This window comes from Solanum verrucosum, unplaced genomic scaffold, assembly GCF_900185275.1.
Source record: "Solanum verrucosum unplaced genomic scaffold, falcon-dt-bn FXZP01000079.1, whole genome shotgun sequence".
Lineage (NCBI taxonomy): Eukaryota > Viridiplantae > Streptophyta > Magnoliopsida > Solanales > Solanaceae > Solanum > Solanum verrucosum.
The window spans coordinates 2,515,730-2,540,142 of record NW_026020368.1 but is presented as its reverse complement, the minus strand read 5'-3'; the positions used below and the strand labels follow the sequence as shown (position 1 = coordinate 2,540,142).

Genomic DNA, 24,413 nt, shown 5'->3' with positions numbered 1-24,413 from the left:
GCCGGAATTGAGAAGATCTTCATCATTCTCAAGAATTATCGGCTAAGCACTTGATTTATGAATTTGCATTTACCATAAATCTTGTTTTTTTTATATTATCTTTTTTTTAAAAAAACTTTAAATTTAATTTAACTCATTAAAATTTCCAAGTGGTAAAAGTTGGATTTTGTCCTAGTATATATTTTTTTCTTTTTGAATAACGCAGGAAGTTATACAATTAGTTTGTTAGAATTGGTGTAGTTAACGTAAACAGATTTTAAAAACTGTTTTAAATTTATGTTTTATTTTTGAACTGTTTTATTTTTTAAATTGTTTTTTATTTAATATATATAAAAATTTTGTGGTGTTGACACGTATGCGTTTTTTCCTCTCCTATTACATATAGACAGATTATATGACCGTTAAATAACGACGTTATTCTTTTTTGAATATTGTTTTACCATTTTTTTAACCTGGTTTAAATGAGAATAAATAATTGACAGAGACCTATGGTCATCCAATTTTGAGTCTACCACACAAAAAATATTATTTATCATCATACATATGTATTAAATTCATTCAACTTTAAGATTATCACACATAATTCACTTTTTTTATTTTTTGATACTTAAAAGTTATTTTACTTTAAAATTTATCGCACAAAAGACAAATGAAGCAAAATATTAAAGAAGGTTTATGGAATTTCTCAGACACAAAGTAACTTATTTTGTAATATGGTGTCATATTTCTGGTACATAATATATAAAAAATGTTCAAGTGATATTTATTTTATAGTTAACTAAGCCAAATTAAGTTGAATAACTTTTATATGAGCGGTAATTATTTTACCATGTAATAAGTAGTTTTTGAAGTTGAAAATACTATAGTCAGCGGTACGGTTGCATGCAACTTCTTATAATTGTCATGTATTTTTGAAAATTCTTTGCATATGTTAGGACATTGGATTAGAGAACAATCCGTATTTGGGCTATGTATACGCATCATTTCAAGAGCGAGCTACGTGTTCGTCACATGGAAATATGGCTAGGCAAGCCATAAAAGGCGGAGATCCCATGCTAGCACGTATATGTGGAACCATTGCCGCAGACGAGAAGCGACATGAACATGTCTACACAAGAACTGTTGAGAAGTTACTAGAAGTGGACCCAAATGCGACTATGCTAGCTATTGCACACATGATGAAGAAGAAAATCATAATGCCAATTCATCTCATTTATGATGGGCAAGATCCGAATATATTTGAGCACTTTTTTTTCATCGGTGAAAGACAAGGGATTTACACATCTCGACATTATGCTGAAATATTATAAATTTTTATAACATGATGGAAATTGGAAAAACTTGAAGACTTGATTGGCGAGGCAAGGCGTGCACAGGATTATGTGTGTGGACTTCCACCTAGGGTTAGAAAGTTGGAAAGTAGAGCCAAGAAAATAGAGCCACGTCAAGTGAAGTTTAGTTGGATCTTTAACAAACAAGTGAGTGCTTAGATGAATTGATTTGTCATAAATAGAGGCAAACCCAAGATTTGAAGACTCTGGATGCACCAATATTATCTTAATTTAAGCATTAGCGAAACTTTCAAAGGTCAAGGTGGGTTTGTTCTACCGAATGATCATGGGTTTGAATCTCTTATTTAGGAATTTAATGTTATAAATAATCCCCCTTTAAATCCAAAACTTATAATAAAAACAGTAAAATATGGTTCTTGGGCTCAAACCTAGGTTGCAAGAGAGGATGAACTGGCCTTTACCAGCAGTACCAAGTGTCATCTTATGCTTTCCATGAGGACATTGTTACTTATATTTAGTTTCTGTTAGTTTCTCAAGATAAATATTTGTTATATATATATATATATATATAATTTTTTCGAAAATTAACGGATGCATGTGGATCCCTATCTATACATGTGGGTCCACCTATGATCATAAAGACGTAAAACAAAAGCTTAATTATCCTTTCACTGATAATCTTTTTCGCTAAACTGGTAAAATAAACTTATTTTGAGACATATATACTTCTTATAAAATATAGTTTAGTAAGTGCTCGAGAGAACAATAATATGTAACTGATTAAATCATTTGAGACGGGCTTTTAAGTATTAGTTTGAATTTAACAATATTTTGAAAAAGTAATTTTTGATGTCAAATTACAAAAAACATAATTATCACTAATTAATTTGGTAAATATGATTTTCTTATTTGAATAATCTTGTCATAAAAAAACTAAAAGCACCTATATATTTGGGAAAAATGTTATTTTGAGCTATGTACAACCAACAAAAGTTGTACGAAGATTCACTAACTTTTTAACATGTGGATTGTGGGTACAATTTATCCTTCAAATATGTACAGGAAATCAAAAGGAGAGAGAATATAAGTTTTGAGTGAAAATTAAAAGAAAAATGTGGGGTCCATGCCAAATTTAATTTAATATATTAGTAAATTATTGAATTAAATGTGCATTGTGGGGCGCATTTGTCACTCATTCCAACAAGAATTCTAACACTCCTTTCTGACTTTTCTTCTTCTTCTTGAACATAAAAAAAAATTACATTTTTTCCAGCAAATTAATTTCAATAAAAATCAAAGATGCATGTTCAACTATTGAAATTAAACAAGCAATATTTAGATTGGTGTAACGTTAGGGATCTTGTCAATGTCAAAAAAAACAAAAGTTTATAGTGTTGTTGATGCTTAAATAATTGAAAAGTTGATGTTGATCTTGATTCGTCCCTCTATATCTTGCTCAATCACTTTGATCTTCGTCTGCAATTTTCCGTTCATATTTTTCAGGTATGCATTTTTTTTAGCATAATAATTTTCCGCCTTTAAGAAGATAATGGATTAAAGAGATTGTTGATAAATAGTCTAATTTAACTGATATTTGATTTGAATGCATAAGCTGTTGCAAGCGGGTCTTTTTACATGTCATTTCTAATGTCAAAATACCAAAAATCACTTGCTACACAAATATTTACTACTAAATTACATATATAATTTCCACATTTTCTTTTTAATTTTTCACTCAAAATTTATGTTCTCTCCTTTTGATTTCTCTTCTACAGGTTTAAAGGACAAATTGGACCCACAATCCACGTATTAAAAAGTGAGGGGATCCTCATACAAATTTGTTGGTTGTACCTCGCTCAAAATAAAAAATTTCATATCTTTGGGAGAAACTACGTACGCAAATATTATGTGTCTTACTTGTTGTTTCGTAGTCATTTTACTTATGTTCTTACACAATTCGCAGTTAAGGACCTGATTTCTTGACTCGTGGTGGATTCTCATAAGCCATCAAGAGAAAATAATATTTCAATTGTTGATTTCTCAGATAATCACTCAACTTATATGTATTATATCATAAAGTCATTTTCTTATTGAAAAATAAAAATCAAGAAAAATGTGACCTTATGAGATAATAACAATTAATTGAATGATTATCTGAAAAATTAACTCTTCGAAATCTAATAGGTGTGCTTGATCAATAAAAATAGATTATATTGATTGTGGACCATTTTATCTAGGGTTGGGCATAAAATACCAAATTACCAAATCGAACCAAAGTTTTTGATAATTTGGTATTTGGTAATTATGTATTTGGTATGGTATTTGAGAGTAAAAGTTTAAAATTATGATATTTGGATTTGGGTTTGGTATGAAACAGTAGTACCATTTAGTATTCAGTATTTCCCGAATACCAAATTATTTACTTAATGAAGGTCATATATCAACATATCCATTACTCATTAGTACAAGTCCAAAGAGAAAGTTAAAGAATAAGCATGAATAATAAATACATGTCTTTTAGTTGCATCAATTTGTTTTTATTGATGTCTTCTTGCTTGTTGATCTTCTACTATATCGTGCATTCACATAAAAAAATTGAGAAATAGTATTAACTGTGTAATACAATCGGCTATAACTTCACTACGGTATTATCGAAGACCGTATCAAACTGAAGTTTAATTTACCATTTCCTGAATTACCAAATCAAAATTTAAAAAATTGATATTTGATATCTATTTTTAACTATCAATTACCAAATTATCAAACCCGAAATTTGAGAAACCCGAACCAAGTTTAATGTACGGCCCTATAAATTGGCTTCATTTGTCCAAGGAGACGTTAACATTAATGTCATAGCTTGAAAATTATATAGAGGAAACATGTGGGTTAAGCGTAAACTACGTCAAAATTTAATGTATTCTCTTTCAAGTAGTAGTAATTCCACCGGCTAAATGAAGGAGTCTAAACACTCTACTTCTTAAAGTTAGGTACTGAAAAGATAAGAAGATAAACAGAAGGAAAGAAAAAATAAAAAGGAAACACAGAAAATAGTTTTGTCTAACTCAATTCATTTATATTTACTTCAAGGGTTAAAAGGGTCAAAAACACACTTAAATTATTTTATTTTATTAAATTTTCTACCTGAATTATTGAAAGTGTAAGTTTTCTATGTGAACTATCATCCAATGGTTAGCAAAACACAACTAGACGTTGACTAGACCAAGTGTTTGTCTAAAAATGCTTCTAGGCACGTTTGTCCATAAAATCTTCATCCACCAGTCATAAATAATGTCTTTATTTTCTGACACATTATTTTTTAAAATATATTTTTAATTGACTTCTTTAAAATAATATCCTTTCAAGTCGGAGATATCAATACCACGACAAAGACGAGACCACATCTAAGAAGGTGGAGAATATGATGATAGTTTTAACCTTTAACCTAAGCGAGACAAGTATCCCCAGCTATTCGACGATTCAGATACTACTCTACTCATACTTTAGTCAGTCTTTCCTAGTTGATCACTCGGGAAAGAGTGATAGGTAAATTTGTATCTATTGTAACGACATGTTCCCGTCGTTAGGGAAAAGCCAATAGGGAAAGAATTGAGGCCAGAAAACTTTTGAGTAGTAACTTGGAAATTCCTAGCCTAGTCCAGATTTGGATGAAATATGAGTCAGTGAGGTCTAGGGAAATATGGTAATGAATGAGAGATCTAATTGTGAATTTGATCACATGAGTAGATAGGTAAGACATTAAGGAACCCGTACGACCTTATGAAATCGAATTCGAGTGAGTAGTACTCCCGAAACTGATCTTAGCGTGAGCGGGTAGTTTCTGAGTGTCATGGGATGAAGGTGTGTTGTGAAATGGAGGTTTGAAACTCTTAATTCGACTCTTTGTTTTCGTGCAAGCCTCCAAGGCGGGATTAATTCCGCCAGGGCGGGCCACTGTGGCGGGACTGGGTTCGCTATAGCGGGCCAGTCGCGACTTAAGTCAGGATTAAACCCCAAAAATGTTATTTTGTGCAAGTTTCATTCTTGAGAGCTAAAAGATGACACAGGGCTATTTCTTGAAGGTTTTACACCTCTTCTAGCACTAAAGGTAAGGATTTTACTCCCCTAATCCGCTTTTCGATCAGTAGAACTTAGATTTATAGGTGATTATAGATGGGGGAGGGTTTTGACCTGAAAACTAATGGTAGAAAAAGCCTTAAGTTGGGTATTGGGATCTTGGGTTTGGCCTAGGGTTGATAATTTTGATTGTAATCCGGGTAATTAGGGCTCGTTTATTGATCCTTGTATTAAGTTGTTGTTTTAAGACCACAAACAAGCGAAAAGAATCCGGAAATGGAAGATTCAAGTGGCTTAAGGGGATTCAAGCTTGGTTTGAGTTAGGTGATGGTTTGATTTCATGTTTTGTGTGATGTATGTTGGTAATTGCTTCATTGTAATGCATGTATGTATGTGAATGAAGTCTTGTTGATCACACCTAATGTAATTGAGTATGAACGAATGATTGTATGCCATCAACACTTGATTGCATGATTATGAGAATGTACATTGTGATTGTGATTGTGGCTTGTTAAATGGATCGGGTGTCACGTTCCGACATACTAACTGGGATCGAATGTCACGTACCAACATACACATTGGATCGGGTGTCACGTTCCGATACACTAACTTTGATCGGGTGCCACGTTCCAGCGCATATATGGAATCAGGTGTCACGTTCTGGCATACTAACAGTTTGGGTATGAATTCCATGAGAGGACTATTGAATTGGGTTCCATGAGAGAACCATTGATTTGTTATATCTACTTGTTATTGAAAATGTGGAATCGTTCATTGCTCCCGAAATGATAATTGATGTGTATATATATTCTGTTCATGTATGTGTTTACCTTCTTGTAATTTTGATATATGTTGTGCTTATTGGGATAGCCGTGTGATTCTATCAGTACACTGTGGTTGTGTACTGATACTGCACTTGCTTGTTCTTTGTTGAGTACATGGCATCTTCAGGCGACTATTGATAGACCTCGACTAGGTGACTATTGCGTGTGACCGGATTCAAGGGTGAGTCAATTCTTTCAGGCTATCATGGATCTCTCTTGTTTAAGTCCACTCTTTTCGGACTCAGACTATTTGTTTAGGGTGTTTGTTTAGTTTCGGGGATGTGCCCCCTTTTCTCAGACTTGTTGCACTCTAGATGTTTTGGTACAATGACTTTCAGGTTCTAGGAGTTATTTCCGCATTAGTTGTTAGATGTTAGTTGAACTTCCGAATTAGTTATGTTCGTTATTATACAATCAACATCCTCACAGTAATGTTGACCAAACACAAGTATGTTGTAAGGATTTTATTTGTTCAACCACAATTCATTCTCATACATCTCTTATTATTATACCCAATTTACGCGGACTCTTATATGATCATATGACTTGTTTAAACTCATTTAATTGTGTACATTTTAATAATTTATTTTTTTATTTGTTAACTATTCTCTTTTTAAAACTCTACTAGTTAAAGTCTATACATGTGTATCATAATCTAGTAAGTTTATTATGGATGAAGGTCTTAGTATAGGCTAGACTATACTTAGTTTAGTCCTCGACTTCTTATAGTCTAACCTATCCTAAGACCTTCATCCATAATAAACTTACTAGGTTAGGATACATATGTATAGACCATAACTAGTAGAATTTTAAAAAGAGAATAATTAATTAATAAAAAAATAAACTATTAAAATTTATACAATTAAGTAAGTTTAAACAATTCATATAATCATATAAGAGTGGACATATTGAAGATAATGATCAAATATGTATGAGGATGAGTTGTGGTCGAACGAATGAAATCCTGACAAAACATACTTGTACGTTAGTAAACATTATTCGAGGATGTTAATTGTATAACCACTATCCATCATCATACATCTCTGATCGTCGTTCCCAATTTACGTGGACTCTTATATGATCATATGATTTGTTTAAGCTCATTAAGCTGCGTAAAAGTTTATTAATTTATTTTTTTATTAATTAATTATTTTCTTTTTTGACAATATGCTAGTAAGAGTTATAAACTCATACAATATATTATTGATAAAAACGTGTAGTTTAGATATACAATGAATTCAGTTGATGGTCCTCGATATAATATAATTTATGTAGTTATTCACTTTTTTGTTATATACTAATATTTTGTTTATCATTGCACCAACCAGCATATATCTTACAAATGATGGAATGCCAATCTATACAATCCATCATCTACCAGCTGATGTTCGACGTAATCAACTGACACTAATTCGGTTCAAGTGCCAAACTATCACGTGTAGTGATATAACCCAACCAAGGTTTGGGATCGTTCCCATAGGGAGTGGTTTTGAGAATTAGTAGAAAAATAAAATCAACTTCTAATTGGTCATAGCTATATATATTAACGAATAAAAACATACTAAATCTAAGGAGAGACGCAAACGTCAATTATCAATGAGGGGTTTGTATTAACTAATCAACAAAAAAACCCGACAAAACTATAAGGAAACACGATAGGGAGACGGGATTCTTTGGATATGATAGGAATACGGGTTAAACTAGACTATCGGGTACATGCTTTTGATAGTCAATTGTTGTGAATTTGTGACTAGGCTAGACTATAGTGGGGTAAATTCTCTCCCGAGCAACTTACCCTGAATCAACTCGGTTTCTCTTGAACACCGAGTTGCCGCGTTAAGCACAGCCTTCGCCTAGCCCATTCACTCTCTCCAGCTGAATGTGTGGAAAAGGACTAGGATTCACTCTCTCGAGCTGAACCCATGTCGACCTAATACCACCGACTATTAATTTAGTAGTCTTAGTTTTACGACCTCTCTCTCGAACAAGCTAAAAACACTAAGATGAAATCGTATTTGTAACTACAATCCCATTAAGTTCATACACAAATACTAAACGAAATCACATTTAAACAACAAATAAACCATCAACAAGCAAGACCCAACATATAATTTTGCCCATATTCACAAAATCACACCCCAAGAATTGGGGTTTTAGCTAGACATATAAAAGAGATAAAAATTTATACCAATATCAATTTTCATCAACTGGGTATGAAGAATTAAGTCTTAAAACACGTCAAGAGTGAAGAATCTATGAGACCCATGTCCAATTTCTTGGAGTTGAAACCCTTTGAATCTTCAAGGTTTTAGAACAAAGTCTCCAAAACCCTCTACAACTTAAACTCTCTCAAAAATTGTGAAAAGTTCGAATCCTAGAAGTCCTATGATATGATATTTAAACAAGTATTTAGTGTTTGAAAATTTGTATTGCAGAGGACCTTTCGGCGCAGTTAGTAGGGATCATCGATACGTTCGGCGATCCGCCTTTCGGTCGATTTCATCGCCTTTCTGCTTTAGCCTTCAGCCTCTTCGCGTTTTGAGTCGTTAGGCGATATGGTACTGCTTCGCGGAACTAATCGGCGACGCGTCAACTGCTCCATTTCATCGCCAACTTGACCTTTTCCTTCAGGGTTCAGCACACTGGAATAAAAAGCGATCTCCAGGCCCATCGGCGACTCGCCAACTGGGCTCAGCGACCTTCAGGCCTTCATTTCTTCGTTCTTTTCAGCCGCATTGTTCCTTCTTGCCAAGTAGTGTCCATATTTTGCCTCAAACTCAAAATACCTGAAACTTAAGAATTTTCATCAGATATTGAGACAAAATATGCATTTGAGGACACTAATTCTATCAAAATATAGCCCTAAATGAGTCCAAATTATGGACTCATCAACATCCCCAACTTAAACTTTTGTTTGTCCTAAAGTAAAACTCAAGCTCGGCAATCTAAAATGGATGTCTCAAACAGTGCTACACAATACTCAACCATGAATATACACAACAAGACTCAACTTACACATGCAAGAATCAATTGTATACTCAAAGACTCAAGTTGTGACACACCATTATCAAAGATTCTCAAGCTCACTATACTTTCTTCAAATGCAATTTCGAGCTCAACAAAGGTATTCAAATGCCATCACACAAAGAATGATTCCATATTCACACACAATGGTTTAATTATTTAAAATTCTGGAATCAAACGCAACGCTCACTCTCACAAAGAAGAACACAATGCATGTTTTCACCCATAGGTTTGCCCGTATTTTCCGATCAACAATTGTTTCGGCTCACTCAAGATCAAAAAGGTCTTTTCAAGGCTTGTAATGGGGCTGAGTGCAAAGGTATGGTCATTTAGGCTCAGTGACTTTCATCCTCGTGAAATGTGGTGCTTTTAACACTCCATTTACTCTTCTTTCATCAATTTCTTTAGTGCTCATAAGTCATCCCATTATTCACTTCCATGGATTGTTCAGAACCTCATTTCTTTTGACATTTCTCATAACTTTATTTCACAACTTTTTCTTTTTCTTTTCTCTTGTCTTTTCTTTTCTTTTTTGTATGGAGGGGTTCCATTTTTCTCAACACCATGGGTTAAAAGGGACTTTTCTTGCACTTCTTGACTTGCCTTTTCTTTTCACCACACCCCCAACTTAGGCTTTTGGCCTAAGTTGGCTATTCAATCAACCACAAATCACGAGGATTATGGGTAGTGGATTTAATAAAGGTCATGTTTTCATCAATATTATTCTAAAGAAAGGTAAGGCTCAAGGGGTGTTTAAAAGAGGTTCACACACTCATAAGGTAGGCCACAAAAGAGGTATATGTCAAATTGGCTCACACTCTTTCGAAATTGCCTAAGATCATATCAAGAGATAGCCTTACTTAGTCGTTCGGACCAATGGGACAAATTCTAGGTGTTATCATGCATGGTTCACAGTAAGTTCATCACACAAGGCATCGACACTAAAGTCAAACAAGAGTCCACACTTTCACTAGTGTGCACCGTTCATTACAAGAGAATCAATTCGATAATTGGCTAGTCACAACGAGATGCAAAGAGTTCACATATTGGCTATGTAACCTCAATTGGTCTCATCGTAGCCGCACATTCATGTTTGTTCGATTATGAGCACTATTTGAGTCATCGATATTGATTAAAACCGAGACTCAAATTTGTTCAAGGACAACCACATTCCACACGTACAAGAGGTGGCAAAAATTTTAAAATTTTTCAAAAGGGTCAAAATCATTTACAATTTAAAATAAAATGAGCCACAAGCTCAAACATCCATAAGAAGCAGTGTAAGACACAATGTTAAGCAGAACGACTCAAATATATAAATAAAACATGAGCATAATCAGCACACAAAGGTGGGCCTCACCCTTCCACAAACAAAAACTATTTGTCCTCAAATGCAAATAGGAATTATTCAACAGTGAAGTAAAGCAAAACAGAGAGGGAGGTAAAGATGGGATCATGTCTATGCAGTCTCTTCATTTGCCTGGTCATTAGTGCCCGATACCTCACCCTGAGCCTGGGCACCAGTAACTGAGGTTACCTCAAGAGGAACAACAGTACCAGATTCACCAAGTTCTGTAGAGTATGAGTCTGCTAGAAAGACATGCACCGCCCTGCAGAATCCCTGGGCCCATGAAGGAATATTAGGGTCTAGGGTAATGGTTTTCCTGGCAGAAGTGGGCCTCTAGCCCTTGCCTTTCCTAGTAGTTGTAGGTAGTTTCATAGCTTTGCCTTTCAACGTAGCTGCATCCTCATTTATCATAATCCCTTAGGATTTCTCTTGGGCTGGTATTTAATTCAGCAGCTTTTGATTTAGTCATGTCTGCAAAATCTAGAAGAGAAGTTAGAAAAACCTAAACAAAAGCACAGCAGAACAATTTCAGACAGGTTCGCCATACCAGAGGGCGAATCGCCAAATTTCTTGGGTGAGCTAGATCAATCTTGCCGAAGGAATCAACTCTAAAAACTACGGCAAGTAGGCGACGGAGAGATCCACTCGGCGTGCTGCTGATAGCTTTCGGCGAACAAGGATAGGCTCGCTGAAAGTTCCAATGCACAAAGGTTCAGGGGTGCAGACAAAGGGTGACTGAAAAGCTTTTCAGTGAGTCGCCGAGTGCTTTCAGCAACCTCAGGCTTCTCGCCAAAAATTACAGACTTCAACTACTCACTTAGCAAGAAATTAAAGGCGAGATAGGGGCACTCGGTGAACCGTTGAGTGGTTTGGTGAGCTCGACCCAGCTCGCCAAACGACCCAATGTGCCTACCTTCAACCCATCTTCTCAAATTCAACCCCGCAACCTCTGAAAAGAAAATCAAAGCATGTTCTGGTTCAATTTAGCTCAGACCCATCACACCCAAACACGACCCCTCGAATTTTAATCCAGTTTAAGGCATACAATTACGGGATGTCAACAATTTAACTTAGTAAGGGAAAGATCATCAAATCTAAACAGGCAATCAAAAATTCTAATCCTACCAGAGGCCTAGTACACATCAACAAAATGATATTATTGCATTTGAGTACAACTTTTGATAAAAGAAACTCAGGGCTCGGAAACCAACCTTAGATGCCGATTAAGATGCTATTGATATGCTAGGTGGCAATGCAATCCAATCCCGAGCACAAATCAGCACTAAAAATACTCTAAAAATGCAAAAATATAGGTACTAGTGTGCGGGTGTGAGTTTGGGAAAATAAGAAGTGATGGAAAGTGAATGAGTTAGGATTTTTAAACCTTTGGCCTGCAAAATCGTCCAGTTTTTGCCCATTTGGCGACATTAGTCGAGCTCGCCTAACCTCTCGGCGATCCACCGAGTGTTCATTCAACTCGCGTATATTACAGAACTTCCAGTGAGTGTAGGGGACCCCAACGGCGGTCTCAATCGAGATCGTTGACATGGTCGACGATTCTCCAATAATTTTCTAAGCTCGCCGAGTTTTACAGACTCTAATTTGAAGATGTCTTGAGTCCAACGGCGAATTCCGACCTCTTCGACGACTCGTCGATTGGACCTGTTGCTCGCCACCCAACACTTTTTTGCACACTTATCAATCTTCAACCTGTACAAACAACACACCATTATTTCACCAAAACACAAATAAAAAACAGTAAGGAGTTTTTGGTTGCATCCCAAATAGCGACTTAGTTAACGTCGTGGTACAACGCAAGTTCACCTTCAAAGCTAATTCTTGGGGTTAGCCTGAGTATCACTAGGCAAACCCCCCTGCTGTCTCGGATTAAGATGAGACGATATATGACCCATTTGGGTCTCCAACTGCTTTATCGACAATGAATAGGAGGTGACGGTCTGGCTAAGGGTGGACACATCTTCTTTCATTTCTTTCAAAATTTTGTCTGACCCTTCAACTTTGTTGAGGATACGATAGAGCATATCCTTAGACCTACCACATTCTGAATCCTTCTGGTTTTAGTGCTCATAGGGAGGGACATACATGTCCTTTTCCCCATCCTTCCAGTTAGGATTTTGGTCCCTTCATTCTCTGTTGCGATCCTTCCAACCATCTTCTCTAGCCCAACCTTGGTTACCACCCTGCCTTGGGTAGTTTGAACGATAATCACCACCTTGGTTGACTAGTAAATTTACCTCCTCATTATACAAAGTTTCGAACTTTGTCTCCTTAGGATTTTCACACCCGATACCCACGACATTGACACCCCGAGCACCAGCTCCCATGACATTTTGGACAAAATGTCAAGTTGTGTCATGATCTTGGCCTTGTTTTGGTCCCTCTCCTAATTTTTTTCCATCTGCTCCTTGGTTAATTTAAATGTAAGAGGGGAGACTTGATCTTCACGGGTGTACAAAACCTGATTTATCGTGGTCATGCAATCCAATAGTTGAGCTGCTATCACGTAAGGCTGTTGCATCAACCCTCCTGGAGAAAGTTGTTCAACAACACCCTTGTTCACCGAATCTAGGCTCCGATAGAAATATTGCAATAATACGTTGTCAGGAAAGCCATAGTTGGGCAATGGAGCACCAACTTCTTAAATCGCAGCCAAGTCTCATGAATTGGCTTGCCCTCCAAACGCTTAAAGCTTTAGATACTGTCCTGAAGATTCATAATCTTCGAGGGAGGAACAAATCGCACATTAAATGTGGTGACAAACTCCTCCCAAGAAGTGATGGATTCGCGTGCCAACTCCGCCAGCCACTTGCATGCTTCTCCCATCAACGAGAAAGGGAATAACCTTAACCGGACTGACCTCTAAGAGATGTTTTTTGAAAGAGAATGGTCCACAAACATCCTCAAAGTTTCGAAGATGCTCATGAGCTAATCCACTGAAAAGTCCCTTTAGTTACAACATAGTGCTCATTATATGGAACACTGTATTTCCCTCGGCTGGAGGTAAACAGATGGCCCCAATACCTCCTATCAGATGGGGGTCATTAATAATGGGCACTTGGACATCATTGAGATTTTCGATGTCGTCTTGGTGGCCCACCTGCCTGTCATTGTTGTCATTAACACTCATGCTTTCTGAAATATTTACACAAACAAACAAAACTAAACTAAAAATTAAGTAAGTAGAACTACAACTAACAAGAACGAAAATCCTACTTAACTACAAATTCTCAACTAACACCACACCCCGGCAGCGAAGCCATTTTGATGTTCGACATAATAAACTGACACTAATTCGGTTCAAGTGCCAAATGATCGCGTGTAGCGATATAACCCAACCAAGGGTTGGGATCATTCCCACAGGGAGTGGTTTTAAAATTTAGTAAAAAAATAAAATCAAGTTCTAATTAGTCATAGCTATAAATATTAACGAATAAAAATAAACTAAATCTAAGGAGTGACGCAAGCGTCAATTATCAATGGGGGTTTGTATTAACTAATCAACAAAAAAAATGACAAAAATATAAGGAAACGTGATAGGGAGACGGGATTTAGGGATGTGATAAGAATACGGGTTAAACTAGACTATCGGGTACATTTTTTTTATAGTAAATTGTTGAGAATTTGTGACTATGCTAGACTATAGTGGGGGTAAATTCTCTCCCGAGCAACTTACCCTGAATCAACTTGATTTCTCTCGAACACCGAGTTGCCGCATTAAGCACAGCCTCCGCCTTAGCCCATTCACTCTCTCCAGCTGAATGTGTGGAAAAGGACTAGGATTCACTCTCTCGAGCTGAACCCATGTCAATCCAATACCACCGACTATCAATTTAGTAGTCTTAGTTTTTTATGACCTCTCTCTCTTTCGAGCAACCCAAAAATACTAAGATAAAATCGTATTATTAACTTCAATCCCATTAAGTTCATACACAGTTACTAAACGAAATCATATTTAAACGACAAATAAACCATCAACAAGCAAGACCCAACAGATAATTTAGCCCATATTCACAAAATCACACCCCAAAAATTGGGGTTTTAGCTAGACATGTAAAAGAGATTAAAATTTATATCAATATCAGTTTCCATCAACTGGGTATGAAGAATTATGTCTTAAAACACGTCAAGAGTGAAGAATCTTCGAGACCCACGTCCAATTTCTTGAAGTTGAAACCCTTTGAATCTTTAACGTTTTAGAACAAAGTTTCCAAAACCCTCTAAAACTTAGACTCTCTAAAAAACTGTAAAAAGTTCAAATCCTAGAAGTCCTATGATATGATATTTAAACAATTATTTATAGTGTTTAGAAACTTGTGCTGCGGAGGACCATTTGGCACAGTTAGTCGGGGTCGCCGATACGCTCGGTGATCCGCCTTTCGGTCGATCTCATCGCCTTTGTGCTTTAGCCTTCAGCCGCTTCGCGTTTTGAGTCGTTGGGCGATATGGTACTGCTTCGTTGAACTGATCGGTGACACGCTGACTGCTCCATTTCATCGCCAACTTGACCTTTTCCTTCAAGGCTCAGCACACTGGAACAAAAGGCGATCTCCGGGCCCATCGGCGACTCGCCAACTAAGCTCGGCGATCTTTCGGCCTTCATTTCTTCGTTCTTTTCAGCCACCTTGTTCCTTTTTGCCAAGTAGTGTTCATGCTTTGCCTCAAACTCTAAACACCTGAAACTTAAGGATTTTCATCATATATTGAGGCAAAATATGCATTTGAGGACACTAATTCTATCAAAATATAGCCCTAAATTATCCAAATAGTGGACTCATCACCAGTCACATGAGAAATAATTGATTATATTTATGATGTACAATACTAACAAAATTTAAATATCCACTTTTGCAACGGTAGTAAAGTACAACTCAAATTACACCCAATCGTAATATCTAACTTTTTTGTATAAAAAAATCAATCTTTGTTTTAACTCCGTCATTTTATTGACTTCATTTTTATTCAATTTTAAATAACTATGATGTCTCAAACATCCAACACAAAAATTATTGTTCTATCTAAGTAAAAGAAGAATGGGTTGCCTTCTGTTATATTGTTGTTCCATCTATATAAATGAGGAATGCACAGAGGAAAATTTGAAAACTTTCCAGCATTCTTTTTTATATATATAAAAATGAAGGGAATCTTTGTTTTAACTTTCTCATTTTATTGACTTCATTTTTTGTTCAATTTTAAATAACTACAATGTATTAAGCATTTCAAACATTCAATGCAAAAAAATTATTGCTCCATCTAAGTAAACGAGGAATGCGCAAAGTAAAATCTAAAGACTTTTTGGCATATTTTTCAAGATGAGGGAAAGTCTCATTATCCAACCCTGCAATCAAGGGAAGAATAAATAAATTTATAGAGTCTAAGTATTACTGCATTAACATATCAGAGTTTATAATAAATCGATAAGATGATAGATGATGAGTACCAAAATGCCTAGATAAATTTGTATAAAGCGTACAATGCATTATTCTTCTTATTAAAAGTTTTTTTCTGTTTGTTCGAATCAATCTTCTTCTTCAAACAACTCTATGCTAGTCCAATCGACTCTTTTCCTAATGGACAAGTGTCGAAGAAATTTTAATCAATCACTATTTTGATTTGGTTTGAATCTGCTTTCTCTGTCGAATCCCTTGCCAGCAGCACCGAGTGCACGAACCAAACTAAAACGCACTTTAACTTTTGCTCCTTTCTTAATTGACTTCATTTGATCAAGCTTATCAACCTATCAATAGTAATGTTTTTATTCTTGGTCACCTTGAAATAAAATATTTCACAATATTGAAGGACTTTGCTCTTTTTTATTCATGGGGTATGTTAACAATTCATCCCCATAATCAAAGCTAATTTCTTTAAGCTGAAACAAGTTGGCTTATCGTTCACATAGAACCTGATGTCATGTAACTTTTTTTTATTCTTAGTACATCGCAACAACATATAACAGATGATTTATTTATTATATTTAAAATGCTTCAACAAATACCTTAAGCGAAACAAATTTATTTGGAATTAGCATAGAACTTTTGATCAATAATGAGTCCAATATTTGGACTCATTTAGGGATTTGTTTTGATAGTTTTAGTGACCTCAAATGCCTAATTTATGCTCTAAACTGATGTTAAAGTGTTGATTTGCAACATTTGAGGCTAAGGAGCAAGGCAAGAACACTACCAAGCAAAAAAGAACAAACATGCTGAAGAAGTGAAGAAAAGCGATCCTAGTGATTGCCAAGACCACTCGCCGATCCGCCGAGTGGCTCTTTAGCTCGCCTAAAGTTCCAGTGTGCCATCCCTGGTGAAGAACAAATTTGGCGACAAAAATGGGCAATCGGCGGATCGTCGAACGACTCCGCGCTGGCAACTCTGATCACCTAAAGTCACAGAACCCTGAAGACAAATGGCCAATGCAAAATGGCGATGGAATGGAGCAAAGGGTGAATCACCGACCTGTTTAGCGAGTCCCGACTTATTCTGCTCAATGGTCTTTCAGGCCAAATTTTGGACAACTATAACTTATAATTTTAAATGAAATTTAGGGTGTCTCCAGTTTCCAGAGATTTCTGATTCCCAATTTTTAGAGTTAGAGTTTTCTCATAGGTTTTGAGTTCTTATTGTAGACTTTGTAAGATTTCTAAGCTTAATTTTGAGGATTTGCAAGTGGGTTTTTGAATTTCTTCAATTTGAACCATTGTAAAGACTTGGGGAACCTTTACCCAGATCATGGCTAATGTATTTGGTAATTGCTTCTCTATTTTTATAATGTGTAGCTAAAACCCCAATTCTTGGGGGTGTGATCATGTGATTATGGGTTGAATTAGCGTATGGGTATTGTTACTTACTGATTTAAATTCTTAATTGAAATGGGTTTAATTGATAGCTGTGTTTTAAACTAAGAATTGTAGTTGCAAATGCAATTCGAACTTAGAATTCTGGGCTTGCTTGAAAAAGAGGTTTTAGAATCAAAATTTTCAAGTGATGATTGTATTTATTGGGCTGATATGGATTTAGCTCGAAAGAGTAAATCCTAATCTCAATTCTACCTATTTAGCTCGAGAGAGAGCAGATGAATTAAGGTGTGGGTTGTTCTTATTTGTTAAGTTTGTTGATGTTCGAGAGAAATCACTTGAATCGTGATAGTTGTTCGAGAGAAAATTATCTCACTTATAGTCAAGTCTATCTACTGACATTTAGCTATTTATTAGTAGTTTCAATTACCCATATAATAAAAATTGCCTATAATCGATCACATACCAAGAATCTCTCTGTATATTGTTATTTCCTTCGTGTTTGATTGTGTTGTAGCTGATAATTGACAATCCAAACCCCCCATCTGACATTCGCTGTCATCCTCGTAGACTTGTTTACATGTCTTTTCGATAAATTATATTCCTATAACCGAATAGACCAATTTATAACTTCATAACTGAATTTAGATACGTACCGCTCTTTGTGGGTTCGACCCCAACTCTTTGTTGGGTTTTATACTAGTTAACGATCATTTACACCTAGAATCAGATGAGGTTTACTTGAAACGTTAATCAATCAATTAGAATTTTTCTAAAGTGATCACAATAAAACCGTCATCCTTACCCTTACAGAATTTTTTGTAAAAGTGATCAACTTCTTTAGCTTTACGTTTCTTACTGCTGCAAGCAGTAGAAACATATTACTAAATGATTTTCTATCTTTAGCCATATTTTACAGATAAGAAAAAAACAAATTGTAGTGATCAATCTATCGATCACTGGTCTATTAAGTACTTTATCAAACATTCAAAACAAGAAGCAATAATTCTAGAAAGGAAGAATGAAAAAGAAAGCAACCAGATTACCATTAATATGTACTAAAGCATAGGAAAAAAAATCAAAATCAATATATAATATAAATATAAAAGTTCAAAAAAATTCTAATCATTATCCAAAGCAAAATGCAATTAAAGATGCGGAATCAAGAACATGAACTCAAAACATATCAATTTTTGACAAATTTAATCAAGAACAATTGAACTTTTGTAAAAATTCAAATCCACTAAACTAAAATGCAACAAAAAATAGTAAAATGGAGCAAAAACTATTCGGGAAAGAAAAAATGAACTTACCTGAGCACAAGAGGTTTCGACTTGGGGAAGAAGATTGGAGAAAAAAAAATTCAAATCTTTGAGGTACTCAAGAAAATAGGGAAGAAGAGAGGTTAAGAAGAGAGAGGAAAGTTATAAAATAATTAAATGAATTTTAAAAAATAAAATATTTATAATAAATATAAATGGGGCTTGGTTGAATTTTTATAAACATCTATTTTATACCCAAGTTTCTAAAAATGTTAAAATGGTCCATGACTCCACAACCATACCCCACTTTTTTCCACCTTTTCACTTTTTCATAACCTAACCCTAAAAAATAAATCAAAAAGAAATTTAGTGCCTATTGTTCAAATTAAGTTTTGGGAGTGTCCCCCATGCCAATTAATCTCAGGTTACTCACTCAATGCCACTAGAAAAATTGGAAATCATGAAGTCATTAGAATCTTTGGGTCTCAAAAAATGTCCTCTCGCTCCGCATGCCCGTAGAGAAATGTTGGCAGGCCATTGAGTTTCATCCTAACCCATCTCAAGGGCCCGAACAATTCAAAGAAGAGGTTCGGGCCATAAGGCAACGAGTTTTAGGGCTTTCGGATGAGTACTTTGTTATGTTTGTGGGTAATATGCTAACTGAGGATGCTTTGCCTACCTATCAGACCGCAATTAATACGTTTGATGGAGTACACGATCAGACTGGATCTAGCCCATGTCCATAGACAATTTGGACTCGGGCATGATCCGCTAAGGAAAATCGACATGGTAATTCGCTACGAACTTATCTTTATCTTTCAGGGAGAGTGGATATGTTGATGGTCGAGTAAACACTACAATACTCTATTGGAGCTGGAATTGTAAGTGTTGCTCTGAACATTTTTATAAAATTATTTAGTTAAGATAGACCTATATATAACATCATATAACCTATATAATGCAATAAATAAGTTGAATGAAACCACCAAATATGTTGCACTACACCTAAAAGATGTAACGAACATTAATTAAATATTTAATTTACTACCCTTTTATTCCAAAATAATAATCCATCCGTTCAATTTTACTTGTCACTTATTTATAAGAGATTAACTTATGTGCACTGACTGTGTAAAGTTTTTTACACCATCAAGTAAGTTAATCGATCTCTATGTTAATCTCTATTTCTAAAGAGTTTAAGATTTGTGCACGATCAATGTATAAGATTTTCTACACCATTAGGTAATTTTTAAGATAAACATGATAACTTAATTAAGTAATAAAAAATATCTTTTTAATATAATTATACTTACGGTAAAATATAGTAAATGAAAATTGAGTCCTCTTTTCTTCTCTAACCAAAATTAATTCATATTTATCTTCTTAATTAACCAAGTTTATTTATTTTCTACATTTGAATTATTTTTTTCATCAGAAGTAATTTTCAATGCCACAAATAATTTCTTAATTGTCGTTGTTTTTTCTTTTGAAATTTTGGCAAAGTCATGATCCTTACGCACAAGAAGAAGAATTAAAAAAAAAGTAGCAACTTATTATTATGATTTGCAATATTACGATATCCCAAATATCCTGAAGATCAAAAGGTTGATAACAATATAATCACTAATACAAATATAATTATTATCCCTGAGAAAATTCACAAACAAGAAAACATGATTTTAACTGAAAATAATTGAAAGATTAATACGACGAAGATGCAAAACTAAAAAAATAGAACAAGAAGATAAAGAGATGGAACAAAAAACAATTCAGATTTAGAAAACCAAATAAACTTGGTTAATTAAGAAGACAACTATGAATTAGTTTTTGTTAGAGAAGAAAGAGGACTTAACTTTCCCTTGCTATATTTTACAGTAATTATAATTGTATTCAAAAAGATATTTTATTAATTACTTAGAGCTTGTTTGGCATTGCTGCTAAAGCTGCTTATTTTTAAAAGCATTTTTTTTAAAAGGCTTTTTAAAAATGTGTTTTTGAAAAAAAAAGTAATTTGTGTTTGGCTAATTCATTTGAAAAGTGTTTTTGATAAGCAAATCGTGTTTGACTAATCTTTTTAAAAAATATTTTTGAGAGTCAAATTACGAAAAAGGGTAAGTATCAATGTACTTTTAATACTAAGATTATTTTATAGAGAGAAACTATTTTAAATATCTATTAGAATTTTTTTAATGAAAATATGCATATTCAACTTTTCAATCAATATTATACATAAATAAATTAAATATTAATATAATATTAACATGATGACTTAAGTATAATTCAAAATATCAAGAAAAATAAATTTAAAAACTATTCCACAAATTAAATCACAGTATACAAAAAATTCACCACAAAAATAAATAAAATTCTTCATATTTTTAATCCTACAAAAGTGTTGTTGTTACATTTATTTTTTATTATGTAAAATAAGAAGTAAAATAATATATGAAATAAAAATAATAATAATAATAATAATAATAATAATAATAGTATATAAACAAAAAATAAAAACTTATTATCTAAAAATAAAAAATAAAAAATAAATTCTTGTATGAAACTTAACCAAATTTATGATATCTGTTAATTAATTAATAAGGGATATATTGGTAAATATGTATATATGTGAGGGATATTTTAGTCATCAAGAAAATAATTTTCTGCTATTGTTTTTTTAAGAAGCAGAAATTTTTAGTTTTTTCCCAATAACAGAAAAATTGCCTATGCTTCCATTTAAAAGCAATTTTGAGAATTTGCCAAACATTATTTTTTTTCAAAAAAAAGTGCTTTTATCGAAAAAATATTTTTGGCCTCCCAATAACAATGTCAAACAGACTTTAATCAAGTTACCATGTTTATCTTAAAAATTACCTAATGGTGTAGAAAATCTTATATACTAATTACTGTGCACAAAACTTAAACTTATTTCTAAAATAGATTTTTATTTTTACTTGTCACTTTTGACATATCAATAAAAGACTATTTTTTTTCCATGTTTTACCCCCAACATTAAATACTTATTTTCAAGACACCATTTAATAGAGGTTAGTTTCGTAAAATACATATATCATTAATTATTTTCTTAATGGGTGTGTCAAGTCAAAATATGACAAGTAAAAATGAACGGAGAGAGTAATGTTTTTAGTTTGGGCACACCACTTAATTAAGTATATTTTATTTTATTTCTATGAAATTACCATCGCCAAAAGGTTGGATCTTTGGCTTAAGGGGGTTGGCTTGCCCATTCAATCTACTCAAATCTTAAGAAACTACTCATTTCTAAAAATAAAAAGTGTTTTTATTAACTTAGCTCTAAATAAGGAGTGTTAATAAATTCAAAGACTGCTCATTCCAAATTCATTCGAACAATGTGATACGTAGTCTTTGAATTTGGAATATTAAAGTTTGTGCATTAAAAATCATATAAGAAGCAATTCCCTGCAATTTTTTGAAAAATACATATGTTATAAATATAAATTGTCTATCATGTTTGCATCTTAGGACAACATGAGTTTTGTGTACACATCATTTCAAGAGCGAGCCACATTTCTAACGCATGGTAATATGGCTAGGCTAGCTACAGAAGGCAGAGACTCCGTGCTAGAGCGTATATATGGCACCATTGCAGCAGATGAGAAGCGGAATGAGAATGCCTACACAAGAATTATTGAAAAGTTACTGGAAGGGGACCCAAACACGACTGTAATAGCCATTGCGTATATGATGAGGAAGAGAATCACAATGCCACTGCACCTCATGTATGATGGGCAAGATCCGAAGATATTTAAGCACTTTTCGGCAATTACCCAAAAGCAGGGGTTTACACATCTCGTGATTATGCTGAAATATTAGAATTTTTCATTACAACATGGGAATTGGAAAAACTTGAAGGCTTGACAACGGGGGAGGCGAGACGTGCACATGATTTTGTGTGCAGACTTCCACGTAAGATTAGGAAGTTTGAAAATCGAGATAAGACATTAGAGTCACATCCGGTGAAGTTTAGTTGGATTTTTAACAAGCAGGTTTGTGTTTAAATGTATTGATTTGTAATAACTATGCAAAATTAAAACTAGTACATCCTTAAATTATTCATAGCTAATTTAACTAATGGGAGTAGAACATATAGCGAATATGCTTGCAAACGAAGAGGCAAAGAGACTATTTTTATTTTATATTAAAAAATAAAAGTTACCACCCCATGCCCCCCCCCCTTTTTTTACTGCACCCCACCCCTTATCACTTTTTTTCTTTTAGAGAAAAGATATAAAGTCACCACTGAAGTTGTCTCGATTTTTCAAAAAGACACGTTAACTTTGCAATCGTCCTATTACCCCACTAAACAATTTTGAACAGATATTATTATATCATTTTTCGATCAGCCCCAGGTTTTAAGAAGCAAGTGTGTTCACACACTAATCATTACATGACACGTGTTGATTTAATTAAAAATATAATTTTTTTTCATTTAAACTTTTTTCTTTATCTTTTTGTTTTTCTCTCTCTCTCTTTTACTTTTTGACTTATTTTAATTTTGATTTCATCTTAAATTTCACTTCATCTTCAACCTCCCACCCTCACCCCACCCACCACGTCAAGTTGAACCTCACTCTCATTTTTTTTTTTCTTTTCTTTTTCTTCTTCTTCTTTTCCGGTCAAATTCTTTATAGAATTCATACTATTTTTTAGACTTAATTGAATTATTGATAACAAAATTAATTATTTTTCTAAGAAAATTTAAAATTTTGAAGATATCATCTACTACTCCTTTTCATATAACTTCAAAATTAGAAATGATAATTTTAAAAGAATCAATGAATTTCCCGAAAATTGAAAGAACTTAATTGAAATCGGATAAAAAAAACTATATGATACTTCCTAATCATCTTGAAGTCTAATGAGTTTATCAAATTGTTCGAAATGTAAGAAAATATTAAGTTAAAATTTTAAAATTAAAGAGAGTAAAATTAATAGTAGTAAAAAAGGAAGAAGGTGAAGTTGTGATAAAAATGGTGACATTGAAAGTGAGAAGATTCAATGGAGATGACAATGAAGAAGAAAGAGGAAAAAATAAAAAGGAAAAAAAGTTAAAATAATAAGAAAATATATTTTATAATAAAGTACTTGTAAAAATAAAATTATATTAGTTCATTTAGGTTGCTCACTCTCTGTCAGGTAGACGAAAAATGATATAATAATACCGGTTCAAAATTGTTTAGTGAGGTAATAGGATGATTGCAAAGTTAATGTGTCTTTTTGAAAATCTGGAACAACTTCAGTGGTGCCTTTATGTTTTTTCTCTTTCTTTTATGAATAAACATCTTTTACCCATTTTATCCATTTAACTACCCACTTTTAAATGGTTAATATGAGTATTATTCATTTTTTTTCATTATTCATATGAAAAGGATAGAATATATGAAGATCTCATCCCTTATCTTATAAGATAAATATTTTATTTAAATCAACTAACATTTGACTCTAAATATTTTGTCACTACATTTCATATTTTTTAATTAGACGAGAAGCCAATAAAATGTTGCTTATTTTTTAACAAGTCACGATATTCTTGGGCAAGCCAACAAATAACACTACATGTTGTTGTTGTCGTCGTTGTTGTCGTTGTCGTCACCATATTTTAATTAATTAGAAGCCCAAAATTCTGAACTTTCCCTATTCGTTTGTAAATTTTTTTACTTATTACTAGCTCAATTGGACATTCATTTGTTCCTATAATTATTTATTTAAATAATTTGATATTTATTTTATATGTTTTAA

General features: G+C 33.7%; 2 pseudogenes; both read left to right on the top strand.

Annotated features, from left to right (window-relative positions):
• Positions 1–24,413, top strand: part of LOC125838278 (stearoyl-[acyl-carrier-protein] 9-desaturase 6, chloroplastic-like) — a 53,264-nt pseudogene that overhangs the window by 7,299 nt on the left and 21,552 nt on the right.
• Positions 1,020–22,672, top strand: LOC125838198 (stearoyl-[acyl-carrier-protein] 9-desaturase 6, chloroplastic-like; annotated as a pseudogene).